Source organism: Apteryx mantelli, unplaced genomic scaffold (genome assembly GCF_036417845.1).
Source record: "Apteryx mantelli isolate bAptMan1 unplaced genomic scaffold, bAptMan1.hap1 HAP1_SCAFFOLD_53, whole genome shotgun sequence".
Taxonomy (NCBI): Eukaryota; Metazoa; Chordata; class Aves; order Apterygiformes; family Apterygidae; genus Apteryx; species Apteryx mantelli.
In genome coordinates, this window is record NW_027118786.1 from 570396 (window position 1) to 592849 (window position 22454).

General features: G+C 48.0%; 1 pseudogene; it reads right to left on the bottom strand.

Annotated features, from left to right (window-relative positions):
* LOC136996605 (perilipin-3-like) overlaps window positions 1–22454 on the bottom strand; it is a 109830-nt pseudogene that overhangs the window by 80303 nt on the left and 7073 nt on the right.

Below are 22454 nucleotides of genomic sequence, written 5' to 3' on the forward strand. Positions count from 1 at the left end.
ATGAATGAGCAGGCTTGGTTAAAATGTATAGATGTGGCGAGTATGTTCAAAATCAAAGCCAGCTTCTTTAATTTTTAAAGAACATATTTGTCTCTTTGTGTTAAATTTGCACTAGTCATGAACCTGAACAAGAAACTCCAGACTGAAAACCCTTGTGAGAGAAGTGAAGCAATTGATATCTACAGCTAAATCTTACAGCTAAGTCTAACTCCCTTTTTTTATGCCCTTTTCTGGACTGTAGAGTGGGACAAAAGCAGGGGCCGAGACTGTACTATTGCAATAGTTCAAATCCTCAAGATGCAAAAATCACTAGAAATCTTAATAGTGTTCATGCTATTCCAGCCTAAGACACCATGATCACCCCCAGAGGCTATGGGATAATCTCTTGCTGATTACACAGACGGTCTGTCCCGGGTCCTGTGCTGGTCCTAGAGCAGCCACCTCCTTGTTAAGCTGCTTAGAGTTATTGATTTATTTAGACAGCGTGTTAATTATTATAGAATCATGAAAAGGCTTGATTTCTTTTTCTTAATGAACATTGTTCCTCAGTTAGTCTTGGCTTTGTTGTGAATGCGAGAAAGAGTCTAACTACCAAGGTTTCAGTGTGTTTACGTTCAGCACAACTTCATCATTTCCTTGTTTGCTAAAGAAAGGGATACAGATAAAATTGGAGCAGGCTTTTCCCTAGAGGTGATTACTTAGACGTTTAAACATCAAGTTTGCAATAGTGCCTGGAACTACAAGTCTGCATAAGGCTTGCTTTCAAACTGTTTAAGGAATGTGAATTAAATTCTATTTTTTAGTGAAAGGGTTCTCTAGAAATATCCTGGATGAGTCCTCCAGATCCAGGAATATGAGGATAGCAAATATGTATTGACATGGGACTGAAGGCCAGAGGTCTGTCTTGGATCTTCTACATCCTTTGTGTGGCCCTACATGAGGAATTTCAGGTTTCTGTGACTGAGTTTCTCCTCCCATCCTTTGCTTTTCCGACAGTCGAGCACTGAAAATGCCACCCTAACTTTAATCCCCTGGGAAAAACACATTTCAGCAAGCAAGCAGAAGTCTCAAAGCATTTCCAGTCAAAGGAAACATGAAATTTTTAACCAATAAAAGTGTATGTTTTTTGCTTTTGTCCTTTTTTTCTGGGAAAAGGCTAAGCTTGGGACATTTCCTGGCTCAAAATTTGAAAAGTAGAATTTCAAAATTGTCTAAAATTTTACGATAACATTTTCAAATGCTTATTGATGATAAAAAAATGCTTTAATGACTAAACGGAAGAACCTGGTTCTAGAAACCCAAACCCAGGTTTTCTTCAGGCAGTGTCTCACTTTGCTTTTTAGATTGTTGACTTGGGACTTTCCTGTATATTTTTTGATCTTTGAAATATCTTTTTCCTGTTCTAACTTAAAGTCCATTCCATGAGTCTAGCCCCTTTTTCTTTGGTATTTCCCTCTACAAACTGAGAGAGAGCTCACCCCATAGCTGAACTCCCAGTTGTGTCGGGGGCATGGGGGGGGGGCGAGGGAGGGAGGAAGACTATACCCTTCCTTCTGAGGGAGCCAGGGACCACCTTCTGGCCAGGATTCAGAACCATGAACCATCTCTTGGGGTTACAGGCCAAAGCCTTTCAACCCTGCCATAATAAATGAAGAAATAAAGCTGAGTCCAAGGACCCCACCAGCCCTGGGACTAGTGCACTCATTTGGGAGGCATCAGGCCTAAAATAAAGTCTCCTGAAACATGACTTTGGATCTCCTACTGAGGAGCCCAGTCACAAAACTGTAATATTTTGAGGTGTTTCCCTTAAGCCCTGTGACCCTAATGTGGCTGCTCTGCTTAGCACAAATGAGTTTTGGAGCAGAAATTGAACTTCTCATGCCATACCTAACTGCCATGACCTGGAAGGCCAATTCCTTGCTTGTTCTTTCTCTCGAATGAATATATTGTTTAAGATTCCTCAACCCACATATATGCACAAACCCAGTTCTTCAGGTAGAAGAGATGCCCGTTCACATCCTTGCTCTAAATCAAGCGGGGAAGGGATATGACCCCGAGTCTTCCCATGTGCCCTGTGAGTGCCTGAGCTACGGAGCAAAAGCAGCACTGTGTTGAAGCTGAAGCATGCTGAAAGTCAGGCAAAAAGCCCCTGAGCTGCAAATCACATAGAGTGAAAGCCTGAGAAGAGCTCCGATCAGCTTGTGGCCATCAGGTCTTCAGCAGTTACACACATGCCTGGAGGCAGAAATGTTAGTACCTCTGGGATGGTGGTATTTCCTAGACATATGCACCCCCAGGATCCACTGGGAAAAATGTAAATCTAATATTTCAGCTTAGGTCCCTAGAATGACAGACAAATACCTGCACCCCTTTACAAATCTAACCCTAAGCATATGTGCATGTCTTCACTGTGTTTTTCTCCTCAGTCTCTTCCACAGTGCATTTGAATCGTAGATGAAAACTCGTTCAGCATTAAACTCTGTTAGCTGGATTAGCCTAAGGCAATGCTCGTAATTACGGTATTGTTAGCGCTGCTTTTTATTTAAAACTATTCTGTTAAAGATGCTTTCACATCCAGAGTCATGTAATTTTCCTAGTAGTGCACTGGGTGTAAACTCCTTGCTAAGCTGATAGATGTCTTTATAAAGTCAGTTACTGTAGAAAATCCACTAATACAAAGGGCATAATGCAATTATTTTGAATTGATTTCTTATAAGCTTATGAACAGACATTTGTGCAAGTTCAAGTTTGCTGTGAGAGTTTATAATAATAACTGTCACATTTTATATCAGCTTTCATCCCAGGGGACTTCAAAGCACTTTACAAATCCTGAACTTGCATGTCTAAGGAGGAAACATGGCCCAGCGCCTACTTGCCTTCTTGCTGATCTGCATCTGATTCCTTCTTTCACCACAGTCTTCCAACACAATCCTTCCTAAGTGTTGAAACTGCTGCTACAAAATGAGCAGAAATGCACGTCCTTTCCCGAGGGCATTAGGAGGATAGACATAATAATGACTGACAGGGTTAAGAAGGTGCAAAGCAATGATGTGGAAGAAGGACATTTAGACCAAGATCAGCTCTTAGATTCAAGATTCAGCTGCCCTGACTTAGCCGTCTTAAAGTCAGATGCTGTTTTCGGCTGGTCATCGAGGATGCCTCTTGTTGACAGAGACAATCATGCTCCCGGAGGAAGGAATCAATCCTATCCGAGTGCCAAAGATGGGGGAAATGACCCACTGCCTCAGGGTGCCTGCTTTTCTCAATGGGATCTGAGGGCAAAGAGTACGGATTTAGACTTGCAACTTTGGGGTATCTAAAGTTAGAAGACTCCTTCCCAGTGTGTCATGGTAGTCTCGGCAATTGATTCAGAGCCACGGGTACTTTGGCTTGTAATAGTAGAAGGCAAGTGATGATAATAATAGTAACAACAATGATGGTAATGGGTTGTGAATGTTTTCAGGAGGACTTAGGCACCTGCCGAAGAGCTATAGAGGAAGGAGGCAAAAGAATGTCAGCCAGGTATGGACCATGGCTCAGTGTCATCGACAGTTAAAAATCAGGCTTGTTCTTAGGGGCTCATTAATGGCTCTTGATGCGTTTATGAGAAACCTTATTTGATAATTTTGCAAAACTCCAAAGTTATCCAAAAGCAAAACCTTCTCAAGGAAACAGGAATGACATACTGCAAGAGGCCTTAATGAGGTTGTCAGTGCTCTTACTGGCCATTTTTGGCCCATGAAACCTACAGCTGGGAGAGATTTCATTAAGTCTAAATAAAGCGAAGGCTCTGAAGTACAACTGAGGCATATACTCCCCATACGATAAATATATCCAGCACATCTGGCAGGAACAAGGAGGAGTCATGTTTTTCTTTCTTTTCTCATCTGACTCTAAGATGAGTTTCAAGTAAGTATCCAAATCAGGAAGAAAAGCATGAACACAGACAGCATTTTACTGAGTAAATCCATTTCTCATCCAACATGCCACACATTTGGCATCCTGTTGTAGACTTTTTTTCCCAAAGTTGCAGTGGACATAAAATAAACGGGACCATTCTTAATTTATATTTGCATCATTTCATACCATTTGAAGAATAGTATGCATGTTTTAAGTAGGCCAGATTATAACTGATAGACTAGATAATTGCACCATCAAGCCTGGTGCCTTGTAAGAATGAGGATGTACTACTTTAATTTTTAAAAACTTTCAAAATTGTTAGGAAGACATATGGGGATTTTATAATATTTACTGTGCAGCATCTCAGAAGCCAGTCTGATGAAGTGCCAGGCTTAACTGAAGTTATTGTAATCATGTCACTATTTTTAAAAAGACCTGAAAAAAATAGGCATTATAAAGAAATATTGACAAATTAAATAGATTCTGCGATGGGACCTGGGGAGTTGCTCGATTAAAGCATGTGTGTATTACAACATTAGGCAATTATTAAATTAACACATGGCAGAGTCTTCTCAGAGCTCTGAAAATGGATCCCAGCAGCATGCAGGTGGTAAAGGGAAAGTTATATGATACGCAGACATAAGTCTGAATAAAACTCCAGTCACTTACACATGGGAATTTAGGAGCTGAAACTGGTACCTTGATCCCACAGTAGCAATAACAGAGTAACTCACGTGGTGGTGAAAAATCTGTGCATTTTCCCATTCCCTCCAGTTAATAAGAAATTAGTCCCCAAAAAGGCAATTTTCCTTGTTCCCCAACTAGCAGCAAATCTGCTAGAGGAAAGAAGTGGGGAAAGGGAGGGGAACCAAGGCAGGCTAACTCACAAAATAATATACCATCTTTTTGCCCCATATCTCAGAGACTGGGAACACTTACCTGAGATGAGGGAAGCCCAGGTCCATCTCCTTCCTGTCCTGTAGGGATCTGGGTGATATTCTCCACCTCCACAACAACCTGCTCCTATACACAGTGCACAAATGAGCACATGGCATCTTTATTTCCTAAGCTGTTCCACTTCTTTAGGGAATTAAAATTCACTGGAGCAAAGACTAGAATTCTGTTTAACCGTCAAATACTTTTAATGGCTCTTGAAATCTGCTAAGCAGCATGGGATCTCTGGAGAGAGGGCGTGGATTAAACCTTCCTGCAAAGAGTGGTTGGAAGAGCCCTGTGACAATGAGATACTGGTTCAAGTCCCTGCTCTAGACATGGAAAAGAATTAATTTGATTTGACTCCCAGCTGAGTCCTGTATCCTCTAGGAAATGAGCTGTTCTGGGCTGATGGTCCCTCATGCCTTGCCGTTGGCATTGCTCTTGGTTGCAAGGATTTTTAGATGATTATTAAATCCAAGAGCAAAAGCCTGAGAGTGGTTCATTAGCCTGAAGGCAAGAGCAGTAATTTGGGAAGTGGGTTTGCCTCGGGGAACATTTAATTGTTTATACAAAGCTTCACAGTGTTGAAATGTGAAATTTACCATATAGGCATACAGTTTGTCTCCTTGGACTGCCAGTGGTCAGGGCACTTTTCTTGGCAGATGACTGATCCCTTAAATCCCCTCAAGCAGTGAGAAAATTCAGGTGACATCAACCTTGAGTAGCATATAACCTCTGGCCTTTGTTTTCAGCATGAAAAGTTTTGTGTTAAATAGAAAACTTCATTGAACCCCATGAAATATTTAAGATTTGCAGTTTGGGAAAGATGGAGAGTGGATTTTTGCTTCTGCTTTCTGAAACTCAACAATTAAAAAAAAATTGGGGGGTTTGACTGTTACATAGCAAAAAAAAAAAAAAATCAGTCATTCACATCATTCTAGCAATTACCCCTCTTTTCAGATTTAATTTAGCAAAACTGGGTCCCTGGAGTTAAAGAAAATCTAAAATAGTGGGTTTATTATTCTGGACCTCTTAGCATCTAGTAATTTCCAATATAATAAAATATACATGAAATTCCCCATTTCTGTAATGGTGTTTTCACTGCTAGTGAAGTCCAGTCTACACACAGAACTCCCCTGGATGACAGCGCAGAATCTGTGTCGTTTAAACTCTAGTGATGATTTATTTTGAAGAACTAAATAGACAACAGGTGGTTGATGGGTGTTGTACAGCAATCTGCGGGCGAGACAGAATTTTGAGACAAAGTTTCCAGTTTGAAGATAAGCCACAGCTTGGCTAAAGATTCAGAACTGTTTCACTCTCCCAGGCAGGGAATGAGGATATATTAACTATGTGGAAAACTTCTTAGACACTTTGATGATTTAGAAGCCAAAGTCCTGCTTTCAGCAGTAACTTGGAAATTTAGTCAAGCTAAAAGCCAGATATACTTAGGAGCTCAGAGATACATGTAGACTCAGGTTAATCATGTGCATAGGCCCATCATAGTCAAGGAGAAGGAGAATCATTTTTTCATCCAGAAGATGATTTAGACCATAGGTTGGTGTTAATCTCCTTCTAGAGCAGCCTTCTCTCCCCTCAGTATACAGCGAGTCTGGACAATTGCCTTAATTTAGAAGCCCAGCTCTTAAATTTCTAGAGGTATGAGGAGAAGTCCCATCTTTGCCTCTCATGGATTTCAGTTGAAGAGAGGTGCCTGCCTACAATTGTCCTCACCAAGCATTCTCCAAGCACCCAAGCCCTACCTGATTTTACCCATGTTTGCTTAAAAATCCCAGTTGCAGTCAAAAGGCAATAAGCCTACAAGAGTGCAAATTTAGGTCAGTGGTTTCTACCTGTTATCTGAGAACTCTGGGTAGGACTTAGAGCATGAGGGGGCTGTGAGCTAGTTCAAAAGAATCCATAAGAAGTTGCTAAGAAAACTATGCCTTCATCCATGCCACAGAGCAATCCACAGCAGTGACACTTCCAAAGAGGCTGCATCTCTATCTAAAGCAAATGCAGAATCCACAGGTTGAAGATGTTTGAAAACTTTTGGTCTAGCCTATCTGGAAGAGTAATACTACAGCGGGAAGGGCAAAATAACTTTAATGATCCCACCCTCTCTCTCAAAAAAAAAAAAAAATCATTTTGCTTACAGAGAAAGTAAAAATTGAACTGGACATTATGAAAAATTCTCTATGTAGCTAAAACTATAACCTGGATAATTCATTTAGGCTAAATATATGGTTGTAATTGAAAATCCAAATAAGGTATGCATATGCATTGATCCATATGATTTAAATCAAGCTATAAAACATCAACATTATCCAGCAAAAGCTCCTGAAGAAATGGCAGCCAAGCAGAATATGATATTCCAGGGAGACAATTGCACTGGCTGGGAAAAGGACTTAATTGATTTTGACAAAGAAACCTATTTGCTGTTTAACTGATTCCTGAGCCCTGGCCCAGAGAGCTCTCCTTCCCACCTCTTGGTCTGGGCTCTTTTGCGACCCGCCTTCCACAGTTCCCTCCTGAAGCCGCTGTGCTCAGAGGGCGACCACACTGCTCTACTAGCTGCTCCACTAGCCCACTCTCCTCGGTGCTTTCTTCTGAAGTGTCCTCAAAGCATCTTGCCTTGGCATGCATTTCTTTTTCTAACAACTTCTTCTCCTTCTTCAGGGTGTCAAGAGCATCACGGACGATCATTTCCGCATACGCTTTTAATTCTGCATGGAGGTGCTGAACGTTGGAAATGGCATTTTGGATGCCACGCCTTGCAAGTGTGCTACTCTCTTGCGACACAGCAGCAACATTTTGCAAAGGTTGCAGCAGGGGCAACCTTGTGGCGTCTGGTGTCCGATGTCCAGAGGCACTAGCTGATCCTTGCCCTTCTTTTGTGACCTGGGTGGAGACAGGTGTCTGGGGTGGCTGCGGTTCTCTCTTGGAAATAGCCTCAAGGGGCAGCTTCAGGATGTCAGAAAATTTGCACTGGAAGTGCCGTTCAAATTGGGAAGCTACGAAGGATTGCAAGGTGGCTGCAACACGCTCAACAGCATCTGTGGCGATTTGGTCCCGAGAAGGCAGAGAAGATGCTCCGTCACAGCCTGCCACCTCAGCTTGCCTCGCTCTGCTTTCTCCCCATTTGCCAGCTCGCGTGGCTCCTCCGGCAACGCGCTGCTGCCTCCGCCTGGCCGACAGCCTGGCCTCAGAGGCGTCTGACGGGCTGCCTACCAAACGCTTCCCCAAGCGATCCAAAAGGGTTGCTGCAATCGCTCTAGCCACCTGTGCAATTTCCTGCTGGAGATCTGCAGGTGACGTCTCCGAAGGCTCTGCCCTTCTCGCGCTAGCAAATAACCTTCCACTGATTGCCAGGGGAGCCCTCCTTAGGATGTGCACTGACGGACGCAGCTCTTTCACCCTCTCCAGCACTTCCTCGAGCACGCTCTCAGCCAGCTCTTCCAGCTCCTGGGCTTCTGTCAGCGAAGTCCATGCCAGCGTGGTGCGGACTTGGTGATGCACTTCTTTCGTTACAGGCTTCTGTAAGAGAAACCAGCAGGAAGTGATGAGTGACTGGTGAAGAAAAGGGTAGAGGAGGGGGAGGAGGTTAGGTTGTTGGACTGGACTCTGCGCTCTTCTGCCATGGCTGCTGCCTGCTCTCATGACACCTCCGCCTCTTCTCGGAGGCTCGCTTGCACCTTTTCCAGTGCTGATGGAAAGAAGGTGAGTTTTGAGACCAAGAGAAAAAAAATAAGTCCTTCTTCCTGCAGCACCCAGCTGCTGTCATGCTTTGCCTGTCAGGCTGTGCCACAGGATGGAGCCGGGCGGCATTTAACATGCCCCGCTAATGAGAGGGCAGCATTTAACATGCCCCGCTAATGAGAATCGGGCAACAGCAGGCTCTTCTCTAAGCTAACCTCTGAGCTCCTGCAGGAGGAAACCAACCCGCCAAAGGCTAAGCACTGCCACTACTGGCCTCAGGGACGCTGCATGCTTGGCTGCTCGACACACGAGAAACCAGCAACAGGGACCGTGGGGACACGTGGTGCAGCTAAGGGATTTGTGCTGAGTGGCGGAGTCTGAGAGCACAAGAGCCCACTGAGAGTGCCAGGCGCACCTGCTCCTGCTCAGCCGGCTGGGGGAGGCGTGCGTCTTCTTCAGGAGCCTCAGGCTTCTCCATGCTCTCCGCAATCCTGGCGAGATACCTTGGAAGAGACATACAGATGGCTGAAAGAGAGCGCCTGGAGCTGTCTTGCCCAGACCGTTGCCTGCTCAGCCCCTGCCCTCCTCCTGCTCTGGGCTTCCCGGCTCCAGTGCCCCAAAGAGCTTCCAGCTGCCTTTGCCAGCCTCCAGGCACTGCTTGCACCACTCTAGGCACAACCAGCCTCTGCTCACGCAGCAACTGGGCACTTTCCTGGAACACAAGGCCCCAGGCAGCACCTCGCCGAAGGGCCACGGGCCCGCTCCGAGCGCAAGCCTTCCTTGTGCTGCCTCTTACCTGGCCCTCACGTCCTGCTCTGCAGCTCTCAGGCTCTCTCGTTGCTCCCACAGCAGCCGCTCTCGCAGGTGAGAAATGTCCATGCCTTGCGGCAGTTCGGGGGCATTCTTTAATTTTGCCGGTTGTTCTCGAAGCATTTGCTGAAAGTTGACAGCAGGCTTTAGCTCCCCTTTGCCACAACATGCTCTCACGTGCCTGCGTGTGCAGGCTTCACGCTGGCCCAGAGCAGCGCTCTGCTTCAGCCGCGCACCCAGGGCAGGAGAGAAGGACTTCCCTCGGCACTGCCGGCAGGCGCTGGGGGATGACTTTCCTGCCCGCCCCCAGCCCCAGCCCTGTGAACCCTGAGCTTTACGTACTTGTTCTCGACGGTACATTTTGTCGGCCTCTGTCTTGAGCGTGGTCAGGTACTGCCTGTACTCGTTGAACTCCCGCAGGGTGCAAACGACCTATGGCGAGATGAGGGGGAGAAAGCAGCCACCACTTGTCACGCTCACTCCGCAGCCTGCCTTGCCCCAAAGAGCGCTAAGGCAGCGGGAGCTGCTCCCCTGCACAGCCTGCCCTGCCCAGTGGCTGGCGGCTTTGCTCCCAGCCAGCCAGCCAGCCAGCGGGGAGCAGCGCCCCTCGCTCCGCCGCCAGCCCACACGCCCGCTGCTCCGTCGGCGCCGAGGCAGCGCGGCACAGCCTTGGAAGAGCAGGAGTGGGAATTCCCGGAGCGGGCTCTGGGCTCCTTCTGCCCCCAGGGAAATCAGCCCAGCAGCCCTGCGCCCTCCACCCGCAAGAAGCGGCTGCAGCAAGCGCTCTGGCAACCTGCCGCTGCCCCTCCGATGGAAACTGCTCTTCTCACCCTGATGTCCAACCTACTTTGCCGTTGCTGGTGATGTAACCTCCTCTCCTTAGTCGCCAGAGGTTGTCTTTGCGGTGGTAGTAGGCTCGCAAATGTGGGTCGTGCAGACTGTTGTACTCGGAGCTCAGGGAGCGGCAGTATGGATCTCCCAGACTGAAATAACCGGATGGCTGGTGAAGCTGCAGAAAGTATCGTCCGCAGCATGAGCAGGGTAGGAGAGATCAGGAAAGAGAGAAAGAGACTTCCGAGCTTTGTCAGCCCATAGGGTAGTGCTTTCAGGCCTCCGAGGTTGAGGGTATTGCCTGCAGAGCCTGGATTCACATCTCGGGCCCTGCCAGAAGGAGCCCTTCCCCCAGCACCTGGACGCCTTGCTGCCTACTGCACGCAGGGCATGAGCGGCACGCTTGCACGGCGCCACAAGGCAGGCTGGCGTTGGCTCTGGCAAGCTCGTGCACGGGCAGAGAGCAGCGGTGGGAGACGCTCTGCTGACCTGTGGCCGGTATCGGGCCCTGCTCTTTGCAACTCCTGCCTTCTGTCAGCGGCATGGAGCCCGGAGCTTGCTTTGCCCGCTGAGGCCTGCCTCATTTGAGGACTGCAGCTCCCACTCTACAGCACGTCGCCACGCTGATTTCTGTGAAAGGCTCTTTCTTTTGCAGGCTGCTCAATGGGTCTGGGCAAGGAGATAATGCAAAAGGAGGGACTTTTCCTCCCCCGTTGCCCTGCTTTTACCTTTTCCCCCAGCTCGGTCTGGTAGAAGACAGCGTTGGAGCCAGGCAGCAACGGGAGTTTGACCCCGAGCGGGATATCCAGCAGCTCAGGACATCCTACTCGGAGTTGCTGTCTTCTGCGCCTGAGCTAAAAAGACAGAGACGCTCATGGGCATTCGGGCCACCATCTCAAGAGGCTTCTTGCCCAGCACGTACCAGAAATGCTCTTTAAAGAGCCCAAGGAGACAAGGAGAGTGCAAAGAGTGGCCTATTCCACAGCAGCTCTCTGCTTTGTCTCCTCCTTCCCTGCAGCTCCAAAGCCTGTAGACCAAAGCCCTTGCGTCCTTGCACGCCACCCCTGCTGTCTGCCGAGCTGGAATCCGGCATGGGCAGAGAGACAGGACCCCCGGAGAGCCTCCACTGCCCTCTGTCTATCGCTGCCACTTCCCTCTGCACTGCCGCATGCCCCAGAGCAGCCCTGCGTGGTCGCCGGCTCCCAAGCTGAGCCCTCTGCATCCGTCCAGCACGCACCTTGCCCCTCTTCTCCTCTGCACTCAGCAGTCCGTCTAGGTCTCGGAGGCCAGCAGTGAGATAATGCTCCGTGGCTCCTATCAAGAGCCCTTCTGCAGCTGCGACCCTCCGCTGGCACCTCTCACTCCAGCGGCACGCAGCTCTGCTCGCCGCAGCCGGTCTCCCAGCGCTTGGCACTACCAGCACAACCGCGCACTGTTACAGAATCACAGAATCACAGAATCACTGAGGTTGGAAGGGACCTCTGGAGATCATCTAGTCCAACCCCCCTGCTCAAGCAGGGTCACCTAGAGCACATTGCACAGGATTGCATCCAGGCGGCTTTTGAATATCTCCAGAGAAGGAGACTCCACAACCTCTTGGGGCAACCTGTTCCAGTGCTCTGTCACCCTCACAGTGAAAAAGTTTTTCCTCATGTTAAGATGGAAGTGTCTGTGTTTCAGTTTGTGCCCGTTCCCTCGCATCCTGTCGCTCGGCACCACTGAAAAGAGTCTGGCCCCATCCTCTCGACACCCTCCCTTCAGATACTTGTACACATTGATAAGATCTCCTCTCAGCCTTCTCTTCTCCAGGCTAAACAGGCCAAGCTCTCTCAGCCTTTCCTCATAAGAGAGATGCTCCAGTCCCCTAATCATCTTTGTGGCCCTTCGCTGGACTTGCTCCAGTAGTGCCACATCCCTCTTGTACTGGGGAGCCCAGAACTGGATGCAGTACTCCAGATGTGGCCTCACCAGGGCTGAGTAGAGGGGGAGAATCACTTCCCTCGACCTGCTGGCAACACTCTTTCTGATGCAGCCCAGGATACCATTGGCCTTCTTGGCCACAAGGGCACATTGCTGCCTCATACTTAACTTGGTGTCCACCAGCACTCCCAGGTCCTTCTCAGCAGAGCTGCTTTCCAGCAGGTCAACCCCCAACCTGTACTGCTGCATGGGGTTATTCCTCCCCAGGTGCAGGACCCTGCACTTCCCTTTGTTGAATTTCATGAGGTTCCTCTCTGCCCACCTCTCCAGCCTGTCCAAGTCTCTTTGAATGGCAGCACAGCCCTCTGGCGTATCAGCCACTCCTCCCAGTTTTGTATCGTCAGCAAACTTGCTGAGGGTGCACTCTGTGCCTTCATCCAGGTCATTGATGAAGAAGTTGAACAAGACTGGACCCAGGACTGACCCCTGGGGGACACCGCTAGCTACAGGCCTCCAACTAGACTCTGTGCCACTGAGCACAACTCTCTGAGCTCTGCCATTCAGCCAGTTCTCAATCCACCTCACTGTCCACTCATCTAACCCACACTTCCTGAGCTTGTCTATGAGGATGCTATGGGAGACAGTGTCAAAAGCCTTGCTGAAGTCTAGGTAGACAACATCCACTGCTCTCCCCTCATCTACCCAGCCAGTCATTCCATCATAGAAGGCTATCAGATTGGTTAGGCATGATTTCCCCTTGGTGAAGCCATGCTGACTACTCCTGATCACCTTCTTTTCCTCCACATGCGTGGAGATGGCTTCCAGGATGAGCTGCTCCATCACCTTTCCAGGGATGGAGGTGAGGCTGACTGGCCTGTAGTTCCCTGGGTCCTCCTTCTTGCCCTTTTTAAAGACTGGGGTGACATTGGCTTTCTTCCAGTCCTCGGGCACCTCTCCTGTTCTCCATGACCTTTCAAAGATGATGGAGAGTGGCTTAGCAATAATGTCCGCCAGCTCCCTCAGCACTCGTGGGTGCATCCCATCAGGGCCCATGGATTTGTGGGTGTCAAGTTTGCTTAAATGATCTCTAACCCACTCCTCCTCCACCAAGGGAAAGTCTTCCTCTCTCCAGACTTTCTCTCTTGCCTCCAGGGTCTGGGGTTCCTGAGGGCTGGCCTGAGCAGTAAAGACTGAAGCAAAGAAGGCATTCAGTAACTCTGCCTTCTCTGCATCCTTCGTCACCAGGGCACCCACCCCATTCAGCAAAGGGCCCACATTTTCCCTAGTCTTCCTCTTGCTGCTGATGTATTTGAAGAAGCCCTTCTTGTTGTCCTTGACATCTCTAGCCAGATTTAATTCCAAACGGGCCTTAGCCTTCCTCGTCGCATCCCTGCATACTCTGACAACATTCCTATATTCATCCCAAGTGGCCTGTCCCCCTTTCCACTTTCTGTAGACTTCCTTCTTCTGGTTGAGTTTTGCCAGGAGCTCCTTGCTCATCCATGCAGGTCTCCTACCTCCTTTGCTTGACTTCCTACTCATAGGGATGCACCGCTCTTGAGCCTGGAGGAAGTGATGTTTGAATATTAACCAACTCTCTTGAACACTCCTTCCTTCCAGGGCCCTCACCCATGGGATTCCTCCAAGTAGGTCCCTGAAGAGGACAAAGTTTGCTCTCCTGAAGTCCAGGGTTGCGATCCTACTTGGTGCCCTGCTGCCTCCTCGCAGGATCCTGAACTCCACCATCTCATGGTCACTGCAGCCAAGGCAGCCCCCAAAGCTTTCCCGCGCCACCGCCCCGCTGCTGCGAGGCCACCGCGGGGCCGGCCTGCAGCCCTGGCCTGCCCTTGGCTTGCAGGAGAGTTCAAGAGCAAGGCCGAGCCAGCCCTTGACAAGCCTATGCCAGGCCTTCCCCGGGCACGGCCATGTGTGCCCAGGGCTTGGCCTTTCCCAGGCACCAGCCAGAGCACCCAAGCCAGTAAATGGGTGCTCAGAGACACGCGCAGGCAGCGCTGCCGACCAGGACGCTGCTCTGGCTCACTCCGTGCTGCCCCACACCTTGCCCTCCCCGAAGACTCCTCTTCCTGGGGGGCGCCAAACGCACAAGGAAGGGCCCCGAGCTTCCCTGAATAACACCCAAATCTGGAGCGGAGCTCAGCCAAAGCTGCTGGGAACTCTTCCTGCTCAGTTAGTGGAAGGACACCCGCCTTCCTAGAAGAGCAGGCTAAACTAGAGGCCTGTCAGGCAGGGATGGTGCTGGCGACCTTAGGCCTCCAAGCTCATGGCCCGGAGTGTCTCTAGGGACACAAGCTTTCCCTGCTCCAGAGCAGCGGTGCTGCTCTTTAGCTCAGGAAGGTCTCTCTGAGCAGGGCTGGCCTTTCTCCTTTGAGCAGGGAGAGGCCGTGCTGCTGTCTGTCAGCGGTCATCGCCTTCTCCAAGTGTGCCGGGAGCCCCAATGAGCAGGGCAGGCTCACAGGTCGCAAAACCTGTGAACGGTGTGAGAAAGACGCTGCCTTTGCTGCAGTGCCCAAAGGGGTGTGAGGTGCTGGTGCAGGGGAAGCTCTGGCAAAGGGGCAGTGTGCGCGTGCCGCTCCCCACGTGGCAGCACCGCTGCCCCGACACCCTCTCTCTGGGGCAACAGCAGCCCACTGCAGCCTGGCACTTCCCAGCCATGGCTACACCCCCTCTCAAGACCGACTCCTCCAGCTCCAAGCGCATCCCCTGCTGACAGCTGCTGGACGAGTCCCGTTTGCCCAGCAAGCTGCCCCATGTGCCAGGCTGGCTAAAAGGGTCACTTGCTAACGGAGATGAATTGCCACCCCATAGGGTAAGGATGGTAAAGCCAAGGAGAGACAGAGAGAGAGACTTCCCCGGTGCCGTAGGGCATCTCCCTCCCTCCCTCCGAGGAAAACAAACCCAAACCAAGCAGCGCAATCCCCCTGCCCACCAAACTCCTTGGGGCGAGTGGAGTTCATTTTCCTCCTCCGAAAACTTGCCAGGTACCTGCCTTGCGTAGAGGACGGCTCCACTGAAACTGAGTGCCAGCAAGCTTTCCGGCTGTGTTTCTGAAGTACAGCTACTTCCTCAGTGTTCAAACGCCCATGTAAAGCTGAGCTTGTCCTTGCTGGGGTGGCCCAGGCCTGTGAAGCTGTTTCCTTGGTGTGACGGGACAGCGGCAGCCGTAGGTAGGCTGTGGGGTTTTGTGGCCGTGCTGCTGTAGCAGAGGAGAAATCTCGTGCTGGCCAGGTGGCAGCGTGGAGAGGAGGTCTCGGGGAGAAGCGAGGAGCCCCCTTTGCACGCAAGACAGAGCTTGTCCAGTGTTTTCTAAGCTTGCTTTGTACCAAAGACCTGCGTCTGCCTCAGTGGTCCAGGGGGGATTGCTGCCGTTTGTAATTGCTTGGACTGGACGGGCCCGTCCAGACGGGTGCTGTGAACGTGGGTCTTTAGCCCATCCTGCTACCAGATGATATTACCAAAGGGACCAAAGAAAGAGAGGCTGTTGAATTCTCTTCTTGTTTTGCTATGGATGAAATTTTCTTACCCGGAGACTTGACAACTGACTGTGCAGCATCTTATGATCGGTTTCTTTATTTCTCGGTGATGATTAAGAACACGGCTCTTTGCTTCCACCCCACAGCCGAATGCTTGCCTTGCAGTCAGGCAAAGCTATGCAGTCGGCAGTTGCCACTATGCAACAGTTTTACAGGATCCCAGGAACAGGAGTTTTGGTTCGACAGCTATTGAGCAAGATGCAGGTAGGTTCTTTTTGTCTTTTCCTTTCTAAATACCTTCTAGTATTACCTAGGTTTTTATTCCTGGTGGCAGAAATCCTCAGAAGTGCTGAACGTGACTAAATCAGCCAGTCTTAGAAGTCTTGAAGGCTGTGAAAAGGTGTCCCTAACCAAAACACATGGGAAAATAAAGCTTCATCTTGTTGCCAAGAGTATTGTTTGCAAGTGTTATGATAAGTTCTTCCCTCCTAGTACACATGAAGCATGAATCAAGGGCTGTGTTGATTCCCATCTCTCTCTGGATTTAGGTGACATTCCCATGGGGGGAAGACTCATGGGTGCCATGCATTTTTTGTGCCCTTATCTGCACAGGGATTCTAACATCAAACACACCTGTGATTTGCCAAGGCTTCGGGGAAGTGCATTAAAACTGGTGCAATTACTCAAATCAGTAGTGCCGTGTCCTGCTGTTCCTTGAACCTAAAAGTGGCTGAGTCTGTATAATCATCACTCTTATATAAAAACAACCAGACTTAAGCACAACACAACCTTGGAACAAGCCAAGGCTTCCAACAAGCAACAGGGATGAATAACCAGTATTTTGCACAGCGGATCCTATGACAGAACTGGTGCACCCTGCTCCCCCAGCTGTACAGCTGTGCCAGCGGGTTCTGCAGGAGCTGTCACAGGAGAAAAGGCTGTTCAGCTCTGCTGTTCTCTGAGGAAGACTTTTTAAGATGTAAAGCCAGGGCTTTGAATTAAAGGATGAAATTATTACAGATGGTAACTTCTGAAGAGAAGCAGTCCTCACCGGGCAGTTGCAGCTGATTATATACAAATAGTTTTTGTAGATTTTTTCCTTTTTTTTTTTTTATTTTTTATTTTTTAATGTTCAGGAGCTGGCTACAGAGTGGGCTTTTCCCAGTAGTGATACTTCATGAACAGTCACAAGTCAGTACAATTTTGCAATATAAAAGCCTGTGAAGACACTGGAATACAGCTGAGTACATTTCTTCAGGTTCTGCTTTTTGCTTTCTAGCAAGAAATATTTTGGTATTTATTTAGTAAAGTCATTTCATCTTAAAATTTGCAGAATGAATGCATCTCTCTTGGCCAGTCTGAACAGCTTGTTTCAAAATTCCTTATAACTTTATTTGAACAGGAGAGAGAAGATCATATTCTAAAAGAAGCATTTTTCTCAACTCAGACCAAGTTTAAGTTTTTGGTTACTGCATTATTTTCCCCTTGTTTTGGAAACTGCCAGTCCCAAACCCCATAATACACATGGCCATAGCAATAGCAAAACACTGCTATGCATACACCATGCAAACCAGCAGCAACAATTTTCCCTTGGACTTCCATTTTAAAATGGGTGCAGCTGACATGAGAAACATGCCCATGAGAACAAAATGTTGGAAATACTTATATTCCAATATGAAAAAGAAAATGACAAAATTCCAACTAAATTTTACTTTTGCCCAGCCACATTTAGTCAGGAAATGAGCAAAAAAAAGTCAACATGTGAGTTAATATAAGTTCTGGAATTCTTAGTAACTTGATCTTGTCTCTGCAGACAAGCATGTACACATCTTTCCACTGAGCTGACTCCTTTTGACACAAGAATCCCTTCCACATTGAGTCAATCCAAAAAAAAGTTTTTTCTTGGAATTTGCTATGTCTGCTCAGATTTTTTTGCATAGATACTTTGGTGAATGAGATTCCTCAGAGAAAATAGGAAAAGCTAGCTCAACTGCAGGGGAATGAAACCAAGCTTTTGGGCCCTCTGTCCTTCCTTACGTTGTTTACTCTAGAGTTTGCTGCATTCTCTTTTGAGCCAAGTTCTTTACAGCAGTATTGACAATGGGAAGGTATGAAAACCTGAGCCAAGATCTGCAACCATCAGGTTTTCTGGAAGGAGTTCTCCATTTTATTTAATTCTGCAACTTTTAAACCTGAGATGTGTGCCAAATCTTCTTACACAGTTGAGAATCTCCAGGTGTGACCATAAATCAAAGCCAGAATAAGGAAATCCTGAGACTAATAATATAAAAGCTTGTTTAGCTTCACACTGGATCTTAAAGAAAGTAAATGAAGAAAAAGGGAAATCTGCGTTGAAACTTTCCTTTAAGGACTGTTACTTAATCTTGTTTCTGAGTTAAAACGCAAATGAAAAGAAATAAGACTTTGGTTCTTCTGCCTAGAGTGGGTAAACCAGCAGACAGAAGAAAAGGGAAACTAATTCAGTGGGAGCAAAATAAGCCTCTAGTCTGCTCCAAAATCACTTTTGTGCTGATATAGTTGTGTAGAGAATTTTTTGTAATTTATCAGCCAGTGCAGCCTTTGGAGGAGGCACAACTCCTCCCCTGTATAGGAACTTATCCCAGTAGGGTACAAGGAATGCACACATGAGGAAGTTAGCACAGGTAACTGATGTGAATTTGAGCATCTCAGCTCCTGGCTGTCTTATTTCCCCACTGTTTCCATAGAGAAGGCAACAGACTCCATGTTCACGCACTGAATACTGCACACAAGCCTGTTTGCCTGCTTATGCTGTCACTGCATTTTTGTCCAAGAACATCTCCATCTGTAGCTATTGTAGCTGTGTGCATTACCCTGTATGCTTTCTCCTGTGTTCCTCAAGGAAGGTTGTACTGCTTGAATTATTCTACTGTACGAAAAGCCTAAGAGACCCTCAGTTCCTTAATCCAGCATGGTGCTGAGCCATCCCTGGAGGTTGCTAACACCCTGAACTCCTTAGTCTTCAAGGGAGCTCAGAAATACTCAGGACCATCTAGGATGTGATCTTCCCTGCTTTACACCCACTCCTCCAGTGGCTAGACTATTACAAAGCATGAAGTCCCCATGGTTCTGCAGCTGATGCTCATTCACCCTTCTGGGCTCATGGTTCAGCTCCACAATGAGGATGAGGGGATCCAGACCAGGGCATATGAGCAGGGGATGAACAGACACTGCATCACAGACTGCATCCCCTCATCTGCTGAGGATCAGCAAGAAGGGATAGGAAGTGAGACATATGCAACAGTAGATATTACAGGCAGAACCATTTTGAAGGTTTAAAATTGCTTTTCTCTCTATTAAAAAAAAAAAAGGCAGCGCTTCCAATCAGTTTCTTGCAGGGTAAACACTGCACTCTAATTTGTTTGGTAAACCTTGTATTTTCAGCCATAATTACCCTATCAAGGCACCTAAATGAAGATGACATTTGAAGTGACCTTCAGCTTACAGCTGCAATAACCATCCCACAGGAGAGGTGGGGAGGGAAGGCAGCACTTGGTTCCCAACGTGAGAGGTGCCTGTGAACATGCCAGCCAGATATTCCTCCAAAAATCAGCCCAATTGAGACAGAGAATCACGTTTCAGTGGGGACAGCATGCCCAAGACTAAGCTCTTTGATGTCTCTGCTAGAGGAAGGACCACTGTAAGGTAAAGGCAGTTTGTTGTTTCCTCAAAAACAGATAGCTCAGGATATTTTTCCTTCTAGGGAATAACAGCTCCTGCAGAACTGAAGTAGGTGAGGATACTGTTTCTTAGGAAACTTAGGCCCTCTATCCTTCAGCTCCTTCCCTTCTATCCTTCTCCTCCTTGGCCAAATCCCACCCAGACTGAACCCCTCTCTGAACAGTACTCTCCTGCTCTTCTCCCACTTCTCTGCTCTGGTCTCTTCAAACACTCCTCCCTGACACACTAATTCTCTCCATTAATCCCAGTCCCATTTGCAAGCTGCCATAGGGGCCCTTTACAGAGATATCTTGAGCTGAAGATCTGCCAGACCTTAGGAGTGTTTCTGCTGCCTGTCCCAACTCTTGCCCCAGCAGTCCTGGTACACTCAGCTGAGAAGGCAAGCTGCTAATTGATAAGAAACTGATTAAGAGCAACAAAGTCCAGAGTTTGCTTCCATCACCCCCAGGTGCTGAACTCAGACCAGTAAGCAGCTGAACTCCCTCGCCCACCTCTGAGAGCTGCAGAGTTGAGTAAGGACAAAACTAACATTTGAAGAATTCTGCAATAAAAAAGGAGACTGCTGAAACTCGCAGAGATGCCCAAGTGGGCAATGCAGGAGTAGAGATGGGCAGGAATCTGTCTGAATTTGCCTACCTGGCCAGCATTCCTGCTCCACTGAGCTCCCAGAGTTTATGAAGGGCTTAACACAAGTGGACAGAAAGACAGTATCGGTACTGAGGATGGCACAAAAAACAGCCACATCAGCATTCAGCTTGTTAATTATCCTCTGGATCACCTCCCCTCCACATTCACTGCAGAAGAATCTCAAGGCATTTCCAAACCTAAACAAATATGAGAATCAAAAGGAGACTGGGAAGTCAATACTGCAAATGGATTTTCCATTACCACAGGGGCAAGCACCAATGTCCAGAAAGCACCACAACCAGGGTAATTATTTGCTGCCTATACTCTGTATTCACAGAAGGTGCCTTGCCTGGTTTGCAGCAGCAAAGGGCAACTGCGTTATTGATCAGGTCAGATGCCTGTCACCCTCACAGGCATCAGGGGGTTTCTGAACAAGCCACACAAAGGCAGTATTGGAATTGTCACAAGTTCATGCTTGATTTGTAAGGCAATCCGAAGCAGATTTATTGATCCCCTTTCCTCCTCTGCAGGGCAGAGGGAAGCAAAACAAAGCTTTGTAGGACCTGTCTGGTCCTACTGCCAGGACCTGACAGAAGAGGCCTCCGGCAGGAACCTCTGGAAGAAGGAAGAGTGAATGCTGAGGCCTGTAGAGGTTTCTAACTGGAAAAGCACCAGTGTGCCCCATTTGGGAGCATGGATCACTGCAAAATGCTGCTATTGAAAGCAGCCCTGCCCTTCTCCAGCAAATAAATGCCTTTTCTCAGCTGCTCCTAAACCCATCCTGATCTCACCTGATCACCTCACCCTGTCCAGGGGCACAGGATCCAACTCAGAGCACATCAGGTATATCAGAGCACAGGGAATTCCCTCCAGGGTTAGCACTCCAGTGCACTGAAGCATCCAATCTTTCTCTGATGCAAAGTAGGGACAAGTAATAGGAAAGAGGGGATAGGGCTTTGCAATATAAAAGCACAGGGCCAAATACTAACCCACAAAATAGAATTCCTGCCTGCTCACATCAGACAACAGCTGGAGAAAGATCAAGCAGAGTAGTTCCCACAGCCTGATCCTGCTCCCACACTGACCAGTCACGATAGCATCATTTCCCAGCACTGAGGGTAGAAACATCATCCCTTTTCCTTTGCAAATTAATTCAAGTCAGCTTTGAAAGACTTAAGTTCCCCAACCAAGATGACTTAAGGTCATATAAAAACTAGAACTCACAGGAAGTTTACACCTAATCCAGGCCCCAACTAGCAAAGCAGCCCTTAAGGGAGGTCACAAGCTTATTCTTTAAACAGAGTGTTTTCTTACAGCAGGCAACAGTACAGTTTTTGTAGAAGAGGTGACAGTATGAGTGCATCAAGTAGCATGGAAATAAGAGGGTGAAATTAGGCTCCTTGCAAACAACTAGAGAGCCTTTGCCTTTCAGCACTAGCCAAGAACTTTAGAGAGATTAGTCTATTACCTTCATGACAAGGCTGCTAACCAGAGATTTGTGAAAGTGACAGCTTTTTAGAGCATGCCCAAGGTAGTCTTCGCCCAAGACCAGCACACTCCCTGACCTAGAAGTCAAGCATTTGAACAAAGAGCAGGGAACAGAGAGAAAAAGGTAGAAGTGCATGAATACAAGTGGAGAATTAAATAATTAAAATATTAAGCAAACTGGCAGAGGGAAGTGAGGTGGCATCTAGGAAGAGGCAAACAAGGAGCAAGTGGCCCTGTGATTGCATTTAAAACTCAAATCAGCCTGCAACTGAGTTATCACATGTGGCCACAGCATAGCCAGGGAGAAATAGTAGGAGGAAAGGGTAAAATATAATCACTTGGGTTATAACTGTCAGAATCAAGGAACACCACATCATTCCCAAGGGCCACTAAGAGCCAAAAGAGACATCTCAAAGCATTTCTACTGTGCTGGGGTGCTTGGCGAGGATTGTCACATTACTTTGTACAGAAGTCTAAAGAAGTTTGTATAATTCAAAGCATAGCTAGTCAGAAAAACAGGTTTGGATAAGATTGAGAGCAGTCTCGATGCTCCCCACCGAGTTCAGATGAGTTCCACTTTAAATCATCACAGAAAGCCAGTCCATTTCTTCTGCATCCATCTCTTTCCACCTTCATCACTCTGCTGCCTCTGCAGCATGGATGAGACCAAGAGAGGAAGAACTCACAGGAAAGTCACACACCATTCCTAGCCACAACTAGTCTGGTGAGAGTTTCGCCCTCCTTGCTACATCTAACAAATCTCAACGGTTCCCTAAACCTTCTGAGGTTAAACACAGGAGAAAAGGCACATAGACACTTCCACTCAGCCTACCCTTCCTAAGCAGAGCTTTAGGAGCTGCCGTGAAGAGGATGGTTTAGCCTGTTGCAGGCCATAGAAGCTCTAGCAGTACTACAGAAGAGCCAAAGCCATACAGGTGCTAGGTTGCCCCCCACAAGGGCCAGCACAGGGAATACAAGGAAGATCCCAGCTGTGTGCACAGCTTGAGTTTTCACCTGCTAGCACCTGGAGAG